This window comes from Brassica napus, chromosome C6 (assembly GCF_020379485.1).
Source record: "Brassica napus cultivar Da-Ae chromosome C6, Da-Ae, whole genome shotgun sequence".
NCBI classification, from domain to species: Eukaryota; Viridiplantae; Streptophyta; class Magnoliopsida; order Brassicales; family Brassicaceae; genus Brassica; species Brassica napus.
The window spans coordinates 22,303,893-22,327,337 of record NC_063449.1 but is presented as its reverse complement, the minus strand read 5'-3'; the positions used below and the strand labels follow the sequence as shown (position 1 = coordinate 22,327,337).

The following is a 23,445-nucleotide window of genomic DNA, read 5'->3' as shown; positions in this document are numbered from 1 at the left end:
TATGAACCTAAAAATATCTAAATAACAAATGTATGTGAAATAGATTCGAATATTTGTACCAAAAATGAGCATATTATCCAATTCGATCCAGGTTTTTTTAATACAATTAGTTATATTACGATTCATCTAAAATATATAACACTAATTACGAAAATCAAATATTAATGTATAAAAATGTAAAAACCAATATAGAGTGCGCGGATCAATCTCCGGTTAGTTATAGTTTATAAACCACAGTTTTTTTATTTAATAGTTAAATCACATTTACATAGATATAGTCGTTCATTTATTACGTTGTTAGAAACGGCTGCAAGTAATTAAGTCATTATTTCTTAAATCAGACACCATCTTTCTTCATCAAATTCTTTCACATGATCCATCATCATCACAAAAACCTAACCTTCCTGAAAGTGAATGAAGAACAAAGTGAAGAACAAAAGAGAGAGTGAGAAGAGAAATCAAGAGTAAGAGAAATAGAGTAAAAAATGATTTTATTTTCCTTAGATTTAGATCTGTGTACAAAAAAGGTTTTTATAGCCAAATATATAGAGAGAAGACAAAGAGATGAGATTCCAACAGCTATATTCTCAACAACTATATTTTTGAATTTGAACTTCTTTTGGACTGTAGTGAATAGTGCTGCGAATCCCTACAGCACCAAAGTGCTCAATGCAGGTTTCTCAAATCGTCCACTTTGACCAAAGTGCTCAATGCAGGTTTCTCAAATCGCCCACTTTGATGTCGTAGGTGATATGTTTTTTCCCTACAACATCAAAGTGCTCAATGTAGCTATCTCAAAGTTCTCACTTCAATGTTGTAGGCAAACTTGATCTCTTAATGTCAATACTCCCCCTCAAGCTTAGCCATAAGAAATGGGTAAGTTTGGAACCCATGAAGACATCCCTCATTAAAACCTTTGTGTGAAAAACCCAGTGGGACAAAAACACACAAAGGAAAAAGAGTAGATGCTTCATGGCTAAGGAGATCATGATCTAAATAGGTTTATGAGTCCCAACCTTGGATGAATGAACTCACAGACTTTGGTGCTAGCCCCTTTGGTGAAGATATCTGCCAATTGATCTTCACTTCTTGTATAGCAAGGTAAGATGATCTTCTGCTCTACTGCTTGTCTCACTTTGTGACAGTCCACTTCAATGTGCTTTGTCCTCTCATGAAACACTAAGTTTGATACAATGTGAATGGCCGCCTGATGATCACAATGCATTGTGATTGGTGTGGTTATCTCTATGACGAAGTCTCTTAGGAGGTTTCTGATCCAAATGAGTTCACTCGTGAGCTTCTTCATTGCCCTATATTCTGCTTCAGCACTTGAACATGACACCACCTTCTGTTTCTTGCTTTTCCAAGTCACTAGGTTACCTCCAATAAAGGTACAATAACCGGTTGTGGACCTCATGTCCACTCTATCACCAGCCCAATCTGCATCACAATATCCCACAATCTCTGTGCTCTTGTTGCAGCCCATCCATACACCTTGGCCTGGAGCTTCTCTTAGGTACCTCAAGATCCTTTCCACCATATTCAAATGGTGAACTTTAGGTGCTTGCATATGCTGGCTGACTTAATTTACAGCAAAGCACATGTCTGGTCTTGTGATGGTGAGATAAATCAGCTTCCCAACCATTCTTTTATAGAGTTTGAAGTCTCCAAATGACTTATCTTCAAACTCCCCCTCACGCAAGACTTTGTACCCTTCTTTAAGTGGTGTTTTGGCTACTCTTTCTCCAAGTTTTCCCGCCTCATTTAAAAGATCAAGTGTGTACTTTCATTGAGATAAGAAAAACCCCTCTTTAGAGCGGCATATTTCTATCCCTAGAAAGTACTTTAGCTCACCCAAATCTTTAATATCAAAGGTAGATTTAAGAAAAGCTTTAGTAGAGATGATACTTTCCTTGTCACTTCCTGTGATAATAATGTTATCCACATAGATCAGTATCACCACAATTACTTGCTTGCTTGTGAGAGTGAAGAGAGTATGATCAGCTTCTGATTTTACAAACCCTCTTCCATTGAGGGTTGTACTCAGCTTGTGATACCAGGCTCTTGGAGACTGTTTTAATCCATAGATTGCTTTCTTCAGCCTTAGGACATTTCCTGGCTTGACCATGTCTTCCATACCAGGTGGTGGTCTCATATAGACCTCATCTTCAAGCTCTCCTTGTAGAAATGCATTCTTGACATCCATCTGCCATAGATCCCATTCCAAGTTCACAGCCAAAGAGAGCAGAATTCTTATAGTGTGGAGCTTAGCTACTGGTGCAAAGGTGTCTAGATAGTCTTCCATAGACTTGGGTGTATCCTCTTGCAACTAGTCTTGTTTTCTTCCTTTCTAGCTTTCCATTAGCCAAGTACTTGACAGTGTAGATGAGGCGACTTGTTACTGCTCTCTTGCCTTTGGGAAGTTCAGTTTCATACCAAGTATCATTCTTGACCATGACATTGACTTCATCTCCAACTGACTCTCTCCATTCTTCATCAGCCATAGCTTCCTAATATGTTTTTGGAACATACTCTTGGTCCAGGTTACTAATGAAAGCTACATGCTCTTGAGGATAGCTTGCAAAGGAGCATGTTGTTTGGATAGGATGAGCCACTGCATTGTTGTTGAAGTATACTCTGGTGTCGACCCACTTGGATAGTTTTCTCACTCTAGTACTCCTCCTCAATGGTTGAATCTGCTCTTCTACCACTGAGTCTTCATACTGATCAGATTCAGCTCCATCTTGATCATGAACTGATGCTGAATCATCTTCTGGTGTTTCTGGTGTTGATTCATGCTCATTGTCCCCCTCAGGATCAGGATGGACTGGCTCAACAATGGGTACTGCTTCTTCATTGGTTACAGCCACTGGTGTTGAGGGAATGGTTACAGCCACTGCTCTGAGGCTTACTGATTCCTAAACTTTCCAGGATGATCTTCAGGTTGTTTTCTCTATCAGATGGTCCATGTGAGAGATCCCTAAGGTTTTCCCAGCTCTTCTCATCATAGTACCCCTTTGATTCCACAAACTTGACATCCCTTGAGACCATTACCCTTCTTGAGTCTGGCAGGTAACACTTGTATCCTTTCTGTGTGTGAGAGTATCCTATGAACATAGCTTTGATACTCTTGGGATCAAGCTTGGTCCTTTGCTCACCTTGTAGCAACACATAGCACACACACCCAAACACACACAAGTGATCAATAGGAAGTTTAGTTTTGTTCAATACCTGAAATGGAGAGACATCTTTGAAGACTCTGGTTGGGATTCTATTGATGTGATAGCATGCAGAAACCACAACATCTCCCCAAAATCTCTTTGGAACATTGATGTGAAACATCATGCTTCTTGCAACCTCCATAAGATGGCGATTTTTTCTCTCAGCCACTCCATTTTGTTGTGGTGTGTATGGACAGCTTGTCTGGTGAATAATTCCATGTTTTGCTAAATGTTGTTTGAAGGCATTGCTAGTGTATTCTCCCCCATTATCAGACCTAAAAATTTTGATCTTGGAATTGAAATGGTTAGTTACATAGTTTTGGAAGTTAATAAAAGCTTCTAAAACTCTATCTTTACTTTGAATCAATGTGAGCCAAGTATATTTTGATTTCTCATCTATGAATGTCACAAAATATTTATGGTTTTCTCTAGAAACACAAGGTGCAGTCCAAACATCAGAGTGAACTAGATCAAAACAATTCTCATAAATAGTCATAGATGAAGGAAAAACAAATTTATGATGCTTACCAAGAATGCAAGCCTCACAAGTTTCATTTTTAAGAGATAGATTAGGTAACATCAGTTGCAAAGCATGAAAATGAGGGGGGCCTAATCTAGCATGCCATAACACATCATTAGCTAAAACATAAGCAAAATTAAATGCATAAGTAGAATCTGTTCTAAGCTTGGTATCTTCAAGGAAATACAGCTCTCCCTTGCTCACGCCTTTGCCTAGCATCTTACTTGTTTCAATTTCCTGAAAGCACACATCATTAGGACTAAAAATAATATTGCAATTTAAATCATTAGTGACTCTTTTCACAAATAAAAGATTAGAGGCAAAGGTAGGCATATAAAAAACTTGCGATTCTTTATCAAACATATTCAGATTTTCTACTCCTTTAATTGGAATTCTATCACCATTTGCAATCACAACACTTCCTAGAGCTGGTTTAATATCACTAATCAGTCTAGCATCCCTAATCATGTGATGAGAAGCTCCTGAATCAATGATCATTGGCCTAGCAGTGTGTGATTCATTGTGAATAGAGTTTAAGGCATTAATACTTTGGTTACCAGGATTTGCATTGAGAGCCTTGATCAAGGCCTCAATGTCTGACTTCCTGATGAATGCATCCTCATGAGATGGCTAAGGCATGGCGTGAGAGGCGGAGGCACCAGTGTGGGTTGTAGAGACCAAGGCTCTCCCATTATCTCCCATGTGCATGTAGCTTGGTGCTGGATGCTCCTAAGCTCTTGCTTCATGGGCTCTGGTGTGGCTGTATTTGTTGGCTGAGGCTGGTCTGAGATGAGGATGGAGGATCCAACAGTTGGTTTTGGAGTGTCCTTGCTTGTTGCAATGTTCACAAGTCACTATTTTGTCTCCTCCTCCCCTTGGCTTGAAGTAAGCTTTGTTAGCTGTTACTCTGTCCATATTCTCAGTCTTGTGTGCCATAGAATGACCTCCTTTTCAACCTCCAAAGAGACCATCTGAGCCTATCTCCTTTTGAAGTTGAGCACACACTTCATCATAGCATGGAAGTTCCTTGTCTCTCAATATATGTTTCACCACATCATTGGAGCTTGGGCTGAGTGTGAGAAGCAATCCAAAGGTCTTGTCTTGCTCACGCCTGGCTTCAATTGTGTCAGGGTCATTGGTGCTTGGCCTTAGCATCTCTAGCTCAGACCACAGCTGACTATACTTCCCAAGGTGCTTGGTGAAGTCTCCTTCTTCTTGCCGTAAGTTGTTGATGGCTGTCTTCACTTCAAAGATTCTGGTGAGATTTGAAGTGTTGCCATACACCTTGTGCAAAGTATCCCACAACTGTTTTGTGGTGGTACAGTGTGAGTAAGAGTTCATAAGAGGACCATCAAGAAAGCTTTGCAAGGTAGACAGCACCATGAGATCTTCCTGAACCCATTTGCCTTCATCTACCACTACAACCTCCTTGCCATCTTCTCACAGCTGAACTTGAAGATACATGCTCCCAAAGACCTCTACCTCCAAGGGTTGTCCTGGCCATCCTAGACCAGGTAATATAGTTTCCTTGTCCCTTGAGTGTGACTGGAATGTGAATTGCTCTGTACTGCTCCATTTCTCTCAATCTCTCAAGAAATAAGATTAGAGACAGAACAGAGTGAGCACAACCAAGAATTTTGAAGAAAATACTCAAGAACACACAAGAATTCAGATTTATTTTCCACTGGATAAAAGAAATCTGTAGAGAAATTTGGTGAAATAAAACCAGAGAGAAATAGAGTAAGCTTGCGGAAGTAATTGAGGTAATCAGGAGCTTAAGGCTCTGATACCATGAAAGTGAATGAAGAACAAGAGTGAGAGTGAGAAGAGAAATCAAGAGTACGAGAAATAGAGTAAAGAAGGATTTTATTTTCCTTAGATTTAGATCTGTGTACAAAGAGGGTTTTTATAGCCAAATACATAAACATTAAAGATATGGAGAGAAGACAAAGAGATGTGATTCCAACAGCTATATTCCCAACAGCTATATTTTTGAATTTGAACTTCTTTTGGACTGTAATGAACAGTCCTGCGAATCCCTACGACACCAAAGTGCTCAATGCAGGTTTCTCAAATCGCCCACTTTAACCAAAATGCTCAATGCAGATTTCTCAAATCGCCCACTTTGATGTCGTAAGTGATATGTCTTTTGATGTTAGGAGTTTTCAAGGCTCCTAAGACAAATGTTATAGTATAAATGATTGTCAAACCAATTCTAAGGGATTTCAATCACTGAGAATGCAAGTACTTACTTAATCTAAGTGCAACCGATGATTTAAAGGGTTTTCTAAACTAATGATTAATACTAATGCAGTTTCAGAATAATAAAAACGGTAAATGAGTTGACTTTCTTAACTAAGGAAAATGAGAACTCATGGGCATAGGAATTAGACCTTGGGTGATCAAGTTTCGAACTAAGGATGGCAGACGAACAATCAAACTATCAACCTTAAGCTTAGACACGATCCTAAACAAACTCTATGTCTAGATGAATGTTCATTTACTAACGCATTTCAAACAACAAATGTCTTTGGTTGAATAATATGGAAGCAATCATTACTAACAGGTCTAAGGCTATCTTAGCACTTCTAACAACAAATGTCTTTGGCAAAATATGCTAAAAGCTTAGAAGGGTTGTTTCAGGCATTTCATCGAACACCTTTTGGGTGGGAAATGCCTAAAGATCAACTTTTGAGAAGCTGACTCAGAAGATGCATTATGATTACTCTACTAGCAAGGTTTTGGAATGATCTACTCTAAAACATCATAGCTCTAACCTAATCACCCTTAATCTTCCTAACCCATGAATTCAAATGGTGATTACACACTACTCTTCATGATTCCTCTTAAACCCATTTTGGATTTCAGATTAATCATACAAAGGGATACAACAACGAATTGGAGACACAGAATTGCAATAACTAGATGAACAAAGATGATTCAAGAGATGAACTTTCCAAAGGTTTTTTCTTTTAGAACAAAAGATAATCTGTCTGGTGGCTGCTAAAGGTACTTAAAACATAGGTTTTCAAAAGTAAAAACATGCATAATGAAATGAACAAAAGGCCCTTAGAAAACATGAATTCGGCCAAACAAATAGACGCGGAGCGACCTCGGCACGTCGCTCCGACAAGTCGCTCTGGGCTTCGGGAGCGACCTCAGTGGGTCGCTCTGAGAGGTCACTCCGGCTCCATTGTGTTGTCGTCACGCGATAGACATACGAGCGACCTCGGGGTGTCACTCTGGCCAAGTCGCTCTGGGTCGGGAGCGACCTGGAGTGGCCGCTCTGATAGGTCGCTCCGGGTCAGTTCTCGGCTTCCACCGGGATGAGATGGCGAGCGACTTCTCGGAGTCGCTCCAGCGAGGTCGCACTGAGAGGTAGTTTGGAGCGACCTCTTGGCGTCGCTCCGTGATGTTGCTCCCATGCTCTGCTCGTCCAATGATCACCTAGAACACTTCTTTTAAGCTCAAAATGCACCCAAATGCCTCCAAGAACTCCATGTGGTACTCCAACACCTGATAAAGACTCATGTATGCAAAATGCAGCCTAAACGTGGCTAAATCCTAGTCTATATGATCAAAATGCACATGGGTGAATGGATAAGACAATGGAAATAGGCAAGACATCAACTCCCCCAAACTTGTTCTTTTACTTGTCCACAAGTGAACTTTCTAGAACTCATAGGGAGAGAGGTTTGAAGGTGGGAGCTCATAGCCAAAAGAAACACAACTAGCACTCGATTCAACATCTAATCCAACATGAGCACACTCTCTTATTACACTCTAGCTTCTCTAGGTCTATCTCAACTCCTTTTGCCCTTATACTCATCATCAAGCATCCACACATTCAAATCAACCAACTCTCACATTCATTAAGCATAAAACATCAAGTGAATTCTTGCAAATGGTCAATTGGTCCAAATCATTTGGTTGAGTAAGGGAAGGCTTTTATTCAAGTGGGTCAAGAGGTTCAAAATCCATGTTCTTTTAAAGTGGTTTACTCTCAAAACAAGTAGCCTTGACTTTGCACATAATATATCTAAGAAAGGGACCAACTCATGCATACAATGCTCAATCTCCATTGTTCTACCCTTTTCCCAAACATACAAGTTACACAATCACTTCATAATGTCAAACCCAACTCCCATCTCTCACCAAAAGATCCCAAGAACACTTTGCACATAAAACTCTTTTTCTTTGAAATCTATAAAGGTTTTTCTCAACTTCTAAACAAATCTTAGCTCTAAACAACTTTGCTAGCCCCCCTTTTCTTTTCTTTTTTTTTGTTTTATATATATAATTTTTTTTTTCTCTTTTGTATTCCTTTTTTTTCGGGGGCCAAGACTTTTCATAAACTCGAGCTAGACGTTTATCTATTAATTCCAATAAGATTATCCATTTAAACAAAAATAGTCTATTCTTTTCCTTCGAATTTTTCATGCTTCCAAACCATAGTCACAACACTCACCCCACCTATAGCTAGACAATAGAGTGCCTAATCTAGCAAGAATGAAGACCAATCATTGTCGTTCCCGATACTCTCAACATTATGCACATCTAAGGCTTTCCGAAAAATGCATCACTCATCAAATAATGAAAGCTCAAAAGGAGGGAAGGGTTTTGGGAATGGTGTACCACTCGAGTTTGTCAAAAAGATTGGCATAAAGGATGTGACAACTCAAGTGTGTATATCCATGACTCAGTACACAAGGGATCATAAGCAAGAAGCATTAAGTTCGTTCAGTTCAAACAAGGTTGTAGTTGGCTTCAAAGGTTGAGTTTCAGCAATCAACAAGTTTCAGGAAGAGTTTTCAAGGCTCGAAGCATACAAGTCTTTTTGAGAGGTGCATAAGCTACTCAGGTGCAAAGTAATGTTCTTTACAAGACATTTCAAATCATTGCTCCCAATGCAAGTAGATGCAACATATATGCTCTAGACTCTCCTAGAAATGCAAATGATGCAAACTAAATGATAAAAATTTTTTTATGCAAATAGGTATGCAATGCATGACTCAATGAAACAACATCGAAGCAAACATGATCAAATACTTGGTACCTCCCCCAAACTTAAATGACACAGTCTTTGTGTTGTCAAGGAGAGATAGATACCCAAAAAGAGAAAACTAATATGCAAAAACGAAATGGTATATACAAAGGAAAGTAGAGAAGTACCTTCAAGGATAGTAAGTGGGGGCAGATGCCCCAGCATCGTCGTCGTCCGGTGGGAACGTGGTGTACTAACCTCCATGTCCTGAGCTGTAGTCTCCATACCATTGTTGGCTCTGAACTTCTTCAATCTCAGCTTCACTTTCTGAAGAGGCTAGGGATGGAGACTTGTTTCCAGAGGCAGAAGGCTGAGTGGGTGGGTTCCTCCATTGTCGCTGGAGCTGTCTATCAGTGAGTGGGAAACCAAGATCAGTGGGCTGAGGTGGGGGCTGGGGGACTGATGTGTTCGCGAAGGTGAAGTCCGAGAGCTACATCCAGCTATTCCTCATCTGGTCAAGACATGGGCCACCTTCTTCATGAACTTGGCTGAAGTCTTTGCTTGCTTCTTCACCGTCTTGCTCAGCGCCTTGCACTTGTCCTTCAACTTTTCGATTGTTCTATTTTGTGCCTTGTTCCATCGCTGAAGTCGGCCAATGTGGTCATGAGCGTCACGAAGCACACCAGGGGGAAGGACTCCATCATGTGGCTTGAAGTAGTAGTGTGGAGGTCCATAGATGGGTACAGATTCTACCCTAGGAGGTTCCGTGAAGTCGTGTCTCGTTGGAACACTCCTTTTCCTTGGTGCAGCAATGGGACCGAGAGACCCGTGTTCTCCAAGAAAGTCTTCTTGGGATAAGTTGAAGCTGATAGCTCCAGGTCTCTCCAAGCTCGTCAGTCTCTCCAAGCTCGTCAGTCTCTGGTTTGGAAGAACCACTTCGACCGGCTTGCCCTGCAAGTAGTGGTGGTAGACGTAGTCCTTCCCATACATCCCACTGAAATAGGTGGCAATCCTCAAGTAAGTGCCATCGATGAACTTAGGCCCTGCTGCGTCCTTTCCCAAGGGAACATTCAGAAATTGGAGCAGTGGTGTGATCATCCCGCCTATCCCAACCTTTGGTTGCAAATCAGTTGTGTACCATGCCCAGTCTCTGTAGTGCTCGAGACGATTCACGAAGAAGCTAACCATCCCGAAGGAAGCATAGATGTCGTTGCTTGGAAGGGGCAACGCTCCAGGTGGGGCGTAGAGGTGGATAACCGGGCAGAGCAGTCGCATGTCTTCCTTGGTGACATTACCAGCTTGCTTCCGTGGATAGAATGCATGGACGAGCATCCTTTGGAGGTAGCGTACAGACGGGTGCCGGATATGTGAGTTCTTGTCAGCCCCGGTAGAGTGCTTGTTTCCAGTGATTAACTTCCAAAGCTGAGCGGGGAGGATTTCACACTTGGGAAGGGAGTAGCCTGCCAAGTCTTGGAAACCCATGACTCTCCCAATGTCTTTGAAGTTCATGTTGTACTCTCTCCCATTGACCTTGAACTTTATTTTGCCCCATCCTTGCCTCACGTGCGGAGCGTCATGGTAAGTGACCTCAAGGGAAGACAAGAACTGACAGGAGACATCCCGGTAGGCAGGGTAGGCCATGGTGAGGAGTTTGGGCATCTTCAGGTGCCCCAGCATTGCCTCAATATCAGAATCGAGACCCACCTCCTTCAGCAAATCAAGGTCAGCGAATCTGGTTGGAGTCCAAGTTACCCCATTCAGCAAATGATGATACAGCTCTTCCACAGATGGAGTTTTTGCCCTGTCTCTATCATCAGCAATCTCCTTCCCGTTGGACATCTTGGCCCTCTTTGTAGGAGCCTACTCATCTGCACTTTCATTGCCACTCTCCTCATCTGTGGCAACTGCTATACTCTTTCCTGCCCTCTTCTCTTGCTCCTTTGCCTTCTTTGCAGCCACGGTTTGCTAATGAGAAGTCCTTTGTGTCCCAGAACCAGCTCGTTCTGAGGCTAAAGCCTTTCCTCTCAACGAAGACTCTTGACTTTCAGGTTCTTGCCTCTCAGCATCCGACTTTCCCTTAGTTTTCCCAACCATTGTACCTGAGAAATACAAAACTTGGAAAGGGATAAGTCGATTGACTTTGCAAATGTAAACTTCAAGAAGCAACGTAAAGAATCACAATTCTCAATCTTTTCATCATGTGAAAATTACAAGACAAGTAAAATTCAATAATCAAAGTAATTCTAGAATGAGGGGTTCTCTAATCAAACCTTTCAACACCTTAACATACTAACTCACCAACTAACACACTCAATTAGGATCAATTTCGAAAAGCCCCAAATCTATGAACCCTAATTTTGCCAAAGTTCAAATTAAGCTCAATTCCACCATCAATTCAACAACCCAACTTGATATATAAGCTTTCCCTAGTCTATTTTACCACAATCAAGCAAGAAAATGACCAAATTTCGATTTTCAAATTCTACGGTTCATGGACCTACGAATTTGAATTTAAAAACACAATACCTTGCTTTGATGAAAAGAAATGGGGAATGGGTGGTGAGGAATAGACTGTTGGGGCGAAAGCTTGGATTTAGAAACAAGAACTAGGAGACTTGGGTGAGAATTGAGAAAGTTAGGAGATTTTTGGTGTGGGTTTGTTTGAGAGAGTATGAGTGTTTGTGAGAGGAAGAGAGAGTGAAAAAGATGAAGGTCGTGGGTATGGGTAGGTCTAGGGTCGTCCGGTTAGGTTTAGGGCTGGTTAACTCGAATTAAACCAGACAAAATCAAAGAGGTACTTACCTGGACCGGCTCGGGAGCGACCTCACGTGGTTGCTGCGAGACGTCGCTCCAGTCACAGAAAACGCGAGCGACCTCACGTGGTCGCTGCGAGACGTCGTTCTGATCAACAGAAAACGCGAGCGACCTCACGTGGTCGCTGCGAGACGTCGCTCTGATCGACAGAAAACGCGAGCGACCTCACGTGGTCGCTGCGAGACGTCGCTCCGAGAGCGATTCTCGAGCCCCGGAGACCGAAATGCGAGCGACTTAGCCGAGTCGCTCTGATCACGTCGCTCCCAGTCACAGAAAACGCGAGCGACCTCACGTGGTCGCTGCGAGATGTTGCTCCGAGAGCGACTCTCGAGCTCCGGACACCGAAAATGTGAGCGACTTGGACCAGTCGCTCTGATCACGTCGCTTCAGCTGGAGCGAGGTTGGAGCGACCTCGTGGCGTCGCTGCGGAACCTCGCTTCCCACGCTCAATTCTTTGCATTGACCGGATCGATGAACCACCTGAACACTACTTCAACACTTTTCCTTTTTTTTTATGAAATATGATGAAAATGAAAATACCAATGCAATATGTACAAGGATACGCATGGGACTTCCTCCCAAGTGAGCTTGTTTTAAGTATCTAGCTTGACTTTGCCTCCTTTTGGATTAGGCTGGGGTAGGATCAGACAGTGGAGTTGAAACTCCATCTTCCTCAGGTGCATCTGCCATGTAGAGCTTAACCCTTTGCCCATTGACTGTGAAGTCTCTTCCATCAGTACTCCACAAAACTATTGCTCCATATGGCTTAACCTCTTTGACCTTGAAAGGGCCGGACCACCTTGACTTAAGCTTTCCTGGAAACAACTTCAGTCTTGAGTTGTAGAGAAGAACTTGATCTCCTTCTTTAAACTCTCTCTTTAGGATATTCTTGTCATGGAAATCTTTAGTCTTCTCCTTGTAGATCCTTGAGTTTTCAAAGGCATCCATTCTTATCTCATCAAGCTCATGTAGCTGAAAAAGCCTTTTCTCCTTGGCACTCTTGATGTCAAAGTTCAGCAACTTTACTGCCCAAAGTGCCTTGTACTCAAGCTCCACTGGTAGATGGCAAGCTTTCCCGTACACTAGGTTGAAAGGTGTGGTCCCCAGAGGTGTCTTGTAAGCTGTCCTTTAAGCCCAAAGCGCATCATCAAGCTTTACTGACCAATCCTTCCTTGTACTCCCCACAATCTTCTCCAGAATGGACTTGATCTCTCTGTTAGAAATCTCAACTTGACCACTTGTTTGAGGATGGTAAGGAGTTGCAACCTTGTGTTTAACACCGTTCTTCCTGAGAAGTCACTCAAGCAGTTTGTTGATGAAATGAGACCCTCCATCACTGATTACAACTCTTGGAACTCCGAACCTTGGAAAGATGGTGCTCTTGAACATCTTGATTACCACTCTTGCATCATTGGTGGGACTTGCAATAGCTTCCACCCATTTTGAGACATAATCAACAGCTACCAGGATGTACTTGTTGCCATGTGATGATGGAAATGGCCCCATGAAGTCAATACCCCACACATCAAACACTTCAACTTCAAGGATTGGATTCTGAGGCATCTCATTCCTCTTGGTGATGTTTCCCCTCCTTTGGCATGAATCACACCTTGAAACAAAGTCTTGTGTGTCCTTGAACATGTGTGGCCACCAGAATCCAGCTTGTAACACCTTAGCAACAGTCTTGAAGGTAGCAAAGTGGCCTCCATAAGATGATCCATGACACTGTGTAAGGATCCCATCAATCTCCTCATTAGCAACCACTCTCCTATAAAGTTGATCTTTGCAGAGAATGTAGAGGTAGGGCTCATCCCAGTAGTATCTCTTCACATCCTTGTAGAACTTCTTCTTGGCATAACCCACAAGATTCAAAGGCTCTTTTCCTGTGGCTAGGTAATTCACCAAATCAGCATACCAAGGTTCTTTCTCTTCTGTTGCCTTGACTTCTTCAAGCTTCCTTCCAGTCTCACAAACTGCTATCACTGCTCCAATAGCCATGATCTGTTCCTCAGGGAGTCCTTCATCAATTGGAATGCCACACTCCACTCTCAGCCTGGACAAGTGATCAGCTACACCATTCTCAACTCCTGGCTTGTCCTTGATCTCTAAATCAAACTCTTGCAGCAAAAGAATCCATCTCAAGAGCCTGGGCTTTGCATCCTTCTTCGCCAAAAGGTGTCTCAACGCAGCATGATCTGTGTAGACAATGACTTTAGATCCCACCAAGTAGCTTCTGAACTTCTCAAAGGCAAAGACAATGGCTAGCATCTCCTTCTCTGTTGTGGCATATCTCATCTGAGCATCATTCAGGGTTTGGCTCGCGTAGTAGATCACATGGGTCTTGCCATCTTTCTTCTGCCCCAAAACAGCTCCCACAGCATAATCACTAGCATCACACATGATCTCAAAGGGGAGATCCCAATTAGGTGGCTGGACAATTGGAGCACTGATGAGTTCACCTTTCAGCTTCTTGAAGGCTTCTAGACACTCCACATCAAAGCTGAAGGTGGCTTCTTTGCACAGCAGCCTGGTCAATGGTCTAGTGATCATGGAGAAGTCCTTTATGAATCTCCTGTAAAACCCAGCATGACCAAGAAAACTTCGGATGTCTTTCACTGTCTTTGGTGGGGGCAAACCAACCATAACATCGATTTTGGCCTTATCCACCTCAATCCCCTTCTCTGAAATCTTGTGCCCCAGCACAATCCCTTCTTTGACCATGAAGTGACACTTCTCCCAGTTCAGTACAAGGTTAGTGTCTTCACATCTCTGTAGGACCCTGCACAAAATTGACAAACAAGCAGAAAACGAAGATCCATAGACAGAGAAATCATCCATGAACACCTCCACAACATCCTCAATCAGATCAGAAAAGATCGACATCATGAACCTTTGAAAGGTGGCTGGAGCATTACATAGACCAAATGGCATTCTTCGATATGCGAAGGTACCATAAGGACATGTGAATGTTGTTTTCTCCTGATCATTGGGATGTATGGGGATCTGGAAGAATCTCGAATATCCATCAAGAAAACAATAGAATGGATGATTTGCAAGTCTCTCAAGTATCTGATCAATAAATGGAAGTGGAAAATGATCTTTTCTAGATGCAGAGTTCAGTTTGCGGTAATCAATACACATCCTATGCCCAGTGACTGTTCTTATTGGTATCAATTCATCCTTGTCATTTTTAATCACAGTTATACCACCCTTTTTTGGCATAACATGCACAGGAGATACCCATTTAGAATCTGAGATAGGGTAGATAACACCAGCATCTAAGAGTTTAAGAATCTCTTTCTTTACAACATCCTTTAGGTTAGGATTTAACCTTCTTTGATGCTCGATAGAAGTCATTGATTCATCCTCAAGATGTATCCTATGCATACACAAAGAGGGTGATATTCCCTTGATGTCATCAAGTGAGTAACCTATTGCTTTTCTAAATCTTTTAAGTGTTTTCAAAAGTTCAGATAGCTCAGTTTCAGTAAGTTCACTACTCACAATGACTGGATAAGTTCCATTAGGACCAAGAAATGCATACCTTACACCATTGGGGAGAGGTTTAAGCTCCACTTTAGGCGCCTTAAGCTCGCTCCAGTCGTCTTGCTGGGTGTCCCCTTGTTGAATGACCGAGGCTTCCTGATGGACAATTTGAGGCAGCTCCTCATACTGATCCTTACTACCAAATCCTCTGTGTGAATCCAACATCATCCCATAGGCAGCACTCTCCAGGTTCTGAATCACTTCAGCTTCCCTCTCTATCGTCAAAGCATGCTGTAGAGGGTCTTCTAGTGACAACTCTTCAAGGAGCTCATCAGCAAGGGCATCCATCTCTTCAATGTAGAAAACTTGCCCTTGAACTGTTGGTTTCTTCATTACCTCCTTGATGTCAAAGTGAAGAACATGCCCTTTACCCAAGTGGAGATCAATCTTGCCCTCTTTCACATTAACAATTGCTCCTGCTGTAGCTAAGAAAGGCCTTCCAAGGATTAAAGGATCTGCAGCTTCCTCACCCATCTCAAGCACCACAAAGTCTGTAGGGATCTCATATTTTCCAACCATAACGGAGAGGTCCTCCAAGATACCCACAGGGTACTTCACTGAACGATCAGCCAATACCAGAGACAGTCTACACTTCTTGTACTGAGTGAAACCAAGCTTCTTAGCAACAGATAAAGGCATCAAGCTGACACTAGCTCCCAAATCGCAGAGACATCTATCAAATACCATAGGTCCAAGAGCACAAGGTAATGTGAAGCATCCTGGATCTTCTAGCTTCTTTGGAACAACAAGCCTCTGGATGATGGCACTGCACTCATGAGTGAGAATCATCATGCCCTCCATCTCCTTCTTCTTTGCAGCTACAACATCTTTCAGGAACTTGCTATATTGAGGAATCAGCATGAAAGCATCAATGATGGGCATTGTGACTTGAACTTCACTCATTTGCTTCTCAAATAGAGCTTTGTACTTCTCTAGCAGCTGCCTCTTGAATCTACCAGGGAATGGTAGTTTGGGTTCATAGGGAGGAGGAACAAAAGAATTCTCACTTGCTGGAGCAACAACTTCACCATCTTTCACTGTTTTCTTCTCTTCCCCAACCTTTCCTTTACCTTTCGCTTCCACAATCTTCTCCAAGATTTCATCATTGATTTTCTCATCAACAATCACCACTAAATCATCTATGTTGATGGCAACCCCCCCACCTTGTTTCTCAGCATCCTTGGTGAGAGCTTTCTGAGGTAACTCCTTACCACTCCTGAGGGTGATAGCTTTCATGGTCTCCTTGGGGTTTTGCTCAGATTTTCCAGGTAAAGAACCTTGGCGATTTTGTTGAGTGTTCATGGCAGCAAACTAGTTCTCCAAAGTTCTAAACTTGTTGTTGAGCTCATTGTAGCTTCCATCAATCTTTGAGTGAAGGTTCTTCAACTCATAGCCAACATGCTTCTCACTTCTTGTCTGAGACTCCAAGATTTGTTTTAGTAGGGCATCAGTGCTGCTGACTTGAGGAGTAGAGGTAGAAGTAGTAGGTTGTTGTTGGGCAGGTTGTTGTCCTTTGGTGTTGAAACCAGGAGGAGGGTTTTGTTGAGGCTGATAGCTGCCTTGCTGGTTGTTCCGAGGCTGATAACCACTCTGTTGGTTGTTGGGGTAAGATCTCTGTTGGTAGTTGTTGTACTGAAAGTTTGGCTCTTTCTTGTACCAGCTACCATTGTTGTTGATGAAGCACAACTCTTCTTGCCCTTCCAAACCATCAACTTCCTGGACAACAGGTGTGGCTTCTTTGTTTGGGTTACCAACAAAGTGCAGCTGCTTCTGGGTGGCCTTATCAGCAATGAGAATATCAATCTTATCCTGGAGAGCCTTTAACTCCTTCCTCGTTTGCTTGTCATCTGTTCGACTGCCTCTGTCGTGGTCTCCACTGTAGACTGCATCACTCTTGACCATGTTGTCTACCAACTGCTCTGCATCCTCCTCTGTTCTTCCCAAGAAGAACCCATTGCTAGTTGTATCCAATCTGGCTCTGTACTTAGGAAGAGCTCCTTTGTAGAATGTGCTAAGCAGGCTTTCCTTAGAGAATCCATGATGAGGGCATTGAGCTTGGTAGCCTTTGAATCTCTCCCAGGCTTCACTGAATCCTTCCAAGCCTTTTTGTTGAAAGCTGTAGATCTCATTTCTCAGCTTAGCAGTTCTTGAAGTAGAGAAGAACTTCTCCAAGAAAGCTTTCTTGCAGTCATCCCAAGTGGTGATTGAGTCGCTTGGTAGAGACTTCTCCCACTGTCGTGCCTTATCCCCCAGAGAGAAAGGGAATAACTTCAGCTTTAAGGCATCCTCAGACACACCATTGGTTTTTGACAACCCACAGTAGCTGTCGAACCTGTCCAAGTGATCAAATGGGTCCTCTAGAGCCAAGCCATGATACTTGTTGTTCTCGATCACGTTGAGGAGTCCTGATTTGATCTCAAAGTTGTTGGCTGCTACAGCTGGTGCTCGGATTCCCAATCTATGACCATGAATGTTGGGGCGGTCATAAGTGCCAATGGGTCGAGCTGCTTGTTGTTGGTTTTGTGGAATGTTGTTGGCATCATTTTGAGGTATGTCTCCCATATCAGTATACAATCTCTGCAAGTGAGACTGTTGCTCTTCTTCTCTTCTCTTTCTAGCACACTCTCTCTCTAAAGCTCTGATGTCTGCGGCTCTTGGAACTAGGTTTGATGGACCCCTGCTCCTCAAGTTCATACACCTGTAAATTAAAAGGAGGTGAAGAAGGAGAATCAGTAACAAAAGAAAATAAAAATGACTTAGTCTCAAGCAAATGACTAAATCTCAATGTTCAAATCTACTCAGAATTTAGCAACGGCGCCAATTTGATGTTAGGAGTTTTCAAGGCTCCTAAGACAAATATTGTAGTATAAATGATTGTCGAACCAATTCTAAGGGATTTCAAGCACTGAGAATGCAAGTACTTACTTAATCTAAGTGCAACCGATGATTTAAAGGGTTTTCTAAACTAATGATTAATACTAATGCAGTTTCAGAATAATAAAAACGGTAAATGAGTTGACTTTCTTAACTAAGGAAAATGAGAACTCATGTGCATAGGAATTAAACCTTGGGTGATCAAGTTTCGAACTAAGGATGACAGACGAACAATCAAACTATCAACCTTAAGCTTAGACACGATCCTAAGCAAACTCTATGTCTAGATGAATGTTCATTTACTAACACATTTCAAACAACAAATGTCTTTGGTTGAATAATATGGAAGCAATCATTACTAACAAGTCTAAGACTATCTTAGCACTTCTAACAACAAATGTTTTTGGCAAAATATGCTAAAAGCTTAGAAGAGTTGTTTCAGGCATTTCATCGAACACCTTTTGGGTGGGAAATGCCTAAAGATCAACTTTTGAGAAGCTAACTCAGAAGATGCATTATGATTACTGTACTAGCAAGGTTTTGGAATGATCTACTCTAAAACATCCTAGCTCTAACCTAATCACCCTTAATTTTCCTAATCCATGAATTCAAATGGTGATTACTCACTACTCTTCATGATTCCTCTTAAACCCATTTTGGATTTCAGATTAATCATACAGAGGGATACAACAACGAATTGGAAACACAGAATTGCAATAACTAGATGAACAAAGATGATTCAAGAGATGAACTTTCCAAAGGTTTTTTCTTTTAGAACAAAAGATAATCTGTCTGGTGGCTGCTAAAGGTACTTAAAACATAGGTTTTCAAAAGTAAAAACGTGCATAATGAAATGACCAAAAGGCCCTTAGAAAACATGAATTCGGCCAAACAAATAGACGCGAAGCGACCTCGGCACGTCGCTCCGACAAGTCGCTCCGGGCTTCGGGAGCGACCTCAGTGGGTCGCTCTGAAAGGTCGCTCTGGCTCCATTGTGTTGTCGTCACGCGATAGACATGCGAACGACCTCAGGGTGTCACTCTGGCCAAGTCGCTCTGGGTCGGGAGCGACCTTGAGTGGTCGCTCTGATAGATCGCTCCGGGTCAGTTCTCGGCTTCCACCAGGATGAGATGGCGAGCGACTTCTCGGGGTCGCTCCAGCGAGGTCGCTCTGAAAGGTAGTTTGGAGCGACCTCATGGCGTCGCTCCGTGATGTCGCTCCCATGCTCTGCTCGTTCAATGATCGCCTAGAACACTTCTTTTGAGTTCAAAATGCACCCAAATGCCTTCAAGAACTCCATGTGGTACTCCAACACCTGATAAAGACTCATGTAATGCAGCCTAAACGTGGCTAAAATCCTAATCTATATAATCAAAATGCACATGGGTGAATGAATAAGATAATGAAAATATACAAGACATCATCTTTTACCAACGACATCAAAGTTCTCAACGTAGCTATCTCAAAATTCTTATTTCAATGCTGTAGGCAAACTTGATCTCTTAATGTCAATACTTCCATCATCATCATCATGAGACCCATCTAATCTTTTTTCACCATCATCACCATTTATATTCACGATTTCCTTACTTCCTTTGTATTCTTCTTCTTCTTCATCATCGTCAGATTCATAATCATGATCATCAGACAAACGATCAAGGATTCAGGTAGCCGAGAACCCGAAAAGCTTCCAAGAGGGTCCTGTCCCACCAGGAGGAATCTGCCAAGTTTGCATATTGTAGGTGACGTCATTTGATCTCATCTTTGTACAGCCTTTACTTTTGAGCCATTACGGAATATAAAATCAAAGTTTAAAACCATGAACAGAGCAAACTCATCTGCTCTGCTGCTCAAACACTGTTTGTAGAATTGTTAGGGTCATCATTGTTTTGCTTTTTATTCAGTAAAATAAAGCAAAACTCGAAAAAGTGATGTTTATATAAAGGCAAAGCAAACTCATCTGTTCTGATATTTGTAAGTTTGCAAAAGCAATACAAGAATTATTCCGAAATCACAGTTTCTTGCAGACTTATTAGCTCCAAAAAAAAAAAACCATTGATAAATGAGATTCCAATGGGCATTGCATGATTTGTGTTGTTGTGTTAACCTTATTTCTGAAGTTGCTTGATGTGTGTGATCTGTTTCCCTGGGTTTAATCCCTTTGGACAGGCACGAGCACAGTTCAAGATAGTGTGGCACCGATAGAGCTTGAACTCGTCGTTAATGGCTTCAAGTCTTTCTTTAGTATACTCATCTCGACTGTCGCTTATCCACCTGCATATGTTAGAAGAAATGTCATTGTTACAAGAGAAATTTGAAGAAGCACAAACAGTCGTTCCGGAACAAAAACAACCCAAATGTCCATAAATAATGAATGATATGGACACAATCAGACAGTTGGACTTGCAGTTTTCTACAGAAACATTTAAAGAAGCACCTTCCCTTACACCACAACTAACAGGAAGTAGAAACCGCCTAAATGACCATACAAAATGATCTAATGTAAACTACCAGCTAGCCATTCATAAATCAATTTCCCAAATCTTAAGCAGAATCTCAATCCTTCAGAGCTAAACTAGATTTAAAGCAACCTAAGAACCGTATATGATAATGTAAACTAAATATTCACAACTTAATCAAATCTTATTTGCTTAAACCAATCAAGCTCCACTATAAAAAAAAAAAAAAGAAGTAAGAATTTGTGAACCTGTTGGCGTGGAGCAAAGCGGCAGGGCCAAGATAAGACTCAGGGTTCCACCAATAGCTAGGGAAAGAAGTGCTACAACAAGCGCAGAGAATGCACTCATACATCCCATCAAGCTTAGCTCTATCCTTCTTACTCTGCAGAATCTCCTTCCCAGGAACAGACGCTGGAGTCTTCCTCTTCAACCACGGCTCAATACTCTTGTACTGATTGTAAAAATTCGTCATGTCCACCACCAGATCCTTTATCACAAACATATGCGGCAGAGGCGTGATCGTCGTCTCCTTGGAAGACTCCGACTCGATCTTCGTCAAACAAGCGAGGCCGTTGCGTCCGTCGATGTTCATCGCGCACGAACCGCAGATGCCTTCTCGGCACGATCGACGGAAAGTGAGCGACGGATCCATCTCGTTTTTGATCTTGATCAGCGCGTCTAGAACCATGGGGCCACGACAGCTTTTGACTGTGCTTGTGCTCCTGATGATGTCCAACGCGACGGAATCAATCGCGCCGCCCTCGACGGGTTCGTTCCAACAACTCTTCCGATCAAACCAGACGCCATTATGCTCGGACAAAAAGAGCAAATGCAAGAAGAATTATGTTTTAAATAGTGTGTTTAATTATTTTAGAAATGATTATTTTCAGTAACATGCGTAGTTTATTACTAACTAGTGGTTTTCGGCGGAATGTCTGTTAATTATATAACACAATGTTTGATTTGAAAGTTTAACTTTTTTTTACATCCGATTTCAAAGTCTAAGGGCAACATTATTGGTCCTAAATTTTTTTTTTTTTTTTTGGTTTAAAAAAAAAAAAAATTAAACCAATCGCGGACTGCCACGTGTCGTGGAACCCGCACACAGTGCAAAGGATTCAGTGCAAACGTTTCTTATTTTGGGACATTAGACACTGAGAAAAGGTGGTAGGGCCCACACGTAAGGACCTTCTCCCCACCACCGATAATGTTGTCCTAAGGATCTAACCGGTGACCAAAGAATGAAAAAAAATAATGCATTTTTTGTTATTCTTTTTTTATTTTACCATTTATAAGGAATGATTTTTCCTTTTCATTCTTTCTCATTCCTTTTATTCTAGAGTAATATATAACAAATTTGTTCCTCCCCAAAATTGATTAGGAATAATTTTCCTTTTCATTCTTATAATTTTATTCCTCTGCATTTTTTCAAAAATATTTTTTTATATTGTATATGAATCATTATTCTATAGTTTCTCTTATTTATTTTTCATGACTTCTTTCAATTGAATTTTTTGTGGATATGATATTCAGCCTTAGTTTTATTTAGCCAAGTTAAATATTTTTAGTGCTATTGTTAAAATGGTTTAATATGGTTGTTTTCTGGGTTTTTTGACGGGTTGGATTTTAATTTATTTGTTTTATGTTAGGTCATATATATTTTATTTATAATTTATATATTTTTTGTCAAATTGTTTTATATTGTACGTCTCACTTTTAGACTGTACAAACATCTATTTTTTATTACTATAGCAATATTGAATATATTTTTTATTTGTTTTTATGGGATCAGTACATTAATGTTTTTGTAAGGAATCACACTTATATAGAGTATAATAATTTCCTTTGTGTTTAATATTTATTTTTTTTTATTATATCATATCATGTTTTTGTGGTTTTAAATCATTTTCTTGACGATTTTTTAAACTTGATGAAATCAATTTTTTTTATCATATATAGATTTTTCACCTTTTTGTTTTTTTTTACAGAAGTTTTCCCTTATTACTGGAATTTTTATATTATTGAACTATTTTATGTATATTCACTAAATAATTATTCTCTAACTAATTTTTTAAAAAGAATTTTTGACTAATTTTTGATTGACCTTTTCGTTCTCAAAATCAAAATCAACTCGACATATTTCAGAAAACCCTTTTTGTTTTAACTTAGATATTAAGTTACAGTTATAGTGCTCTCACTTAAATATAATTATTGTTGTATATAAAGTCGAATTACTGGTTTTGTCCATGCAACGATGTCACGTTCCAGTTTTGTGTTTACTTATTTCATGTTCCAGTTTTGTCTTCCCGTAAATTTGTCTGGACCTTCCAACTTGTGGACACTATGAACTTAAAGAACAATCAGCTCACAGGCCTTTTACCAGCAATCTTAACACAGATTCCAAACCTTAAGATACTGTGAATTCTGATTTTTTTTTCATTTATTTATAAAGCACCAAATTTAGAAACTGATTAAGATATAAGTTTTTAGGTTCTAATCATGATGTTGCAGTGCTCTTGGGTGTGAGATACCAAGATTACCTTACAACAACATATAATGAGCTGCGTGAAAGGCAAATATTATTTAAAACCGTCAAGGCGGTAGTTTTCGTCGTGCCCACACCGAGGAAAAGATAAGTAAAAGAACCAAAAACCAAAAGGAAATAAATCAGATGCAAGACCCTATACAATTTATTCAAACTTTAAAAAAGACAAAATACAAAGTAGCAGTAGAGTGGACACTCTCCCAAAGATGGGAAGTTAAGTATTATAGGGTTTTTTTCTGGCGCGCCCATCCTCATGAAGTGGTGGATCCTCTGTAGTTATTAAACCGTGAAAAAGTTCATTATGCACCACACCTATTGAGGCTGTAGGTCCCTCTATCACTCCAGAAGTAGCCATCCTAGCACTGGTCGGAGAGGCACTCCTGTTCACACCATGAGAGGGATTTAGTTCTAACAGCTTCAGCGGTGATTTAGATGAGTCAGCATTCAAGTGAATTGCATACTTCTGCAGCTCGAACATTCGA

The 23,445-nt window shown here is 41.1% G+C and overlaps 1 non-coding gene and 1 pseudogene across 1 annotated transcript; one reads left to right on the top strand and one right to left on the bottom strand.

Moving 5' to 3' along the window:
* The first annotated feature begins 17,117 nt into the window (after window positions 1-17,117).
* Window positions 17,118-17,224, top strand: LOC125589367. Its single transcript, XR_007325557.1, has one exon. It is a non-coding gene; the product is annotated as a small nucleolar RNA R71 (small nucleolar RNA).
* A 2,644-nt stretch (window positions 17,225-19,868) lies between these two features.
* LOC106404691 lies at window positions 19,869-21,290 on the bottom strand (annotated as a pseudogene).
* Window positions 21,291-23,445: the final 2,155 nt, after the last annotated feature.